Source organism: Magnolia sinica, chromosome 1 (assembly GCF_029962835.1).
Source record: "Magnolia sinica isolate HGM2019 chromosome 1, MsV1, whole genome shotgun sequence".
NCBI classification, from domain to species: domain Eukaryota; kingdom Viridiplantae; phylum Streptophyta; class Magnoliopsida; order Magnoliales; family Magnoliaceae; genus Magnolia; species Magnolia sinica.
Window position 1 is genome coordinate 70,106,751 of NC_080573.1, and position 2,315 is coordinate 70,109,065.

The window sequence follows — 2,315 nt, forward strand, 5'->3', positions numbered from 1 at the left end:
ATTTTTCAGTCTCCAATATAGGAGTAGAGTCGAGCAATGCATTGACTTCATGGACGGGACTATCAATGTCAAAATCCATGCCCGATTGTGCTAAGCAGGTCTCAAGAGGATCTTCAAAAGATGTACGGAAGGAGTCCTGCACAAGGCTCTCGATCATGTCCACTTCAAATATGTTATCCAAATCTGAGGATTGTTGTCCTGCATTAAAAACATTGAGTTTAATATTCATGTTACCAAAGGACAATTTCATAACTCCATTCCTGCAATTGATAATAGCATTAGATGTGGCCAAAAATGGACGACCCAAAATGACTGGGATCTGACTATGAAGATTCTGGACAGGCTGAGTATCTATAACTATGAAATCCACTGGAAAATAAAATTTATCAACCTGGATTAACACATCTTCAATAACACCCCGGGGCACCTTGATAAATCTATCGGCTAGTTGTAATGTTACCTTAGTCGGTTTCAACTCACCAAGTCCTAGCTGCTCATAAACCGAATATGGTAACAAATTGACACTCGCCCCTAAATCAAGTAATGCCTTCCCGATCTTATGATCTCCTATGCCGCAAGAAATGGTGGGAGCTCCTGGATCCCTAAATTTAGGAGGGGTGTTATGTTGAATCATGGAGCTGAGCTGCTCTGCAAGGAAGACTTTCTTATGAACATTCTGCTTACGCTTTTGAGTGCATAAATCTTTAAGAAACTTAGCGTAAGCAGGGACTTGCTTGATAGCGTCAAGCAACGGGATGTTGACTTGCACTTTTTGAAACACATCCAAGATTTCATCAAAGTTATTTCTTTTCTTTATTGGTGCCAGACGTTGAGGAAAGGGTGCTTTGGGCACATAAGGTGGCACATTAGTGGCTCTTGGAGAGTCAGAGAGCTTTTGGACTTTGGATGCATTGGTATACCTCTCTGCTTCATCTTGATCTTCTGTTTTAGAATTTGATTCATCCCCAGGCATCTCTATTCTGTTATCAATCTGCTTGCCTGTCCTAAGGGTAGTGATCGATTTGGCCTGTTCATAATATTGCCCTTGGTTGGAATTAGAGCCAATCTCATACTGTCCCTTTGGATTAGCCTCAGGTTGGCTAGGGAACTTGCCCTTCTCTCTCTCACTCAATGTGGCAGCTAGTTGACCCATTTGTACTTCCAGCTTGGCAATGGATTGTGCATTTGCATGTGAGCTTTGCTGGTTGGCCAGTAAGGTTTGTTGGGTGTCTTTTTGGAATTGGAGAGAACTCTGCATGAAAAGATGGAGTGTATCCTCAAGAGATGGTTTCCTTGATTGTGTAGGCAGTTGTTGATATTGTGGAAACTGTTGAGGTTGTTGACTGCCAACTTGGAGGTGCGGTTGCATAGGAGGATTTCCAGATGGTCCTCCTTGTTGTGGTCCTTTTGCCCAAGAGAAATTTGGATGTCTAGCCCACCCTGGGTTGTATGTGTTCGAGTAAGGATCATTCCCAGATTTTTGAAAAGTGTTCATAGCATGAACTTGTTCAGAGAGAAGTTCTGGGAATGCTGCACCAGATGGACAAGACTGCATAGGATGGGCAGGACTAGAACATGTGGCATATGCCTCGACTTGAGCTGTTTGTGGTGGTCCATTATTTAATACCAGAGCATCAACTTTCTTTGTCAGGTTATCAAGCTTGGCGCTCAGCTCTGGCATGACTCCTATCTCATATATACCACCTCTCTTTTGTGGTTGGGGACTTCTGTCACCTCTATTTGAATAATCCCATTGCTGGGAATTTTCGCATAAGGTTTCAAAGAAGTTCCACGCTTCGACATCACTTTTGGTCATGAATGACCCTCCACTGGTGGCATCAACCATGCGACGGTTCTTTGATGTCAGACCGTCATAGAAGTATTGAACTTGTTGCCACTTCTTAAAACCATGGTGAGGACATTTAAGAAGCAAGTCCTTCCATCTTTCCCAACATTCATGAAAGTGCTCGCCCTCTTTTTGTGTGAAGTTAGTAATTTCTCTACGGAGGGCATTGGTTTTGTGAACGGGGAAGAACTTGTTTAAGAACTTCTTAGACAGTTGGTCCCATGTAGTGATAGATCCAACTTCTAGAGAATTCAACCATGCTTTCGCCTTATCCTTCAAAGAAAAGGAAACAGGCGTAGGCGGATCGAATCGTCTGAGAAGTTTTGGAACTTAAAGGTGGAGCAAATGTTTAAGAATTCTTTCACATGATGATATGGGTCCTCCTTGTCCAATCTATAAAAGGATGGCAACAATTGTATGACTCCAGGTTTAAGTTCAAAGTGTGCTGCCATAGTGGTTGGCAACACTA

The 2,315-nt window shown here is 42.7% G+C and overlaps 1 non-coding gene across 1 annotated transcript; it reads left to right on the plus strand.

The window, feature by feature from the left end:
* Positions 1 to 1,904: 1,904 nt before the first annotated feature.
* On the plus strand, positions 1,905 to 2,011 carry LOC131221944 (small nucleolar RNA R71). Its single transcript, XR_009159674.1, has one exon. It is a non-coding gene; the product is annotated as a small nucleolar RNA R71 (small nucleolar RNA).
* The last annotated feature ends 304 nt before the right edge of the window (positions 2,012 to 2,315 follow it).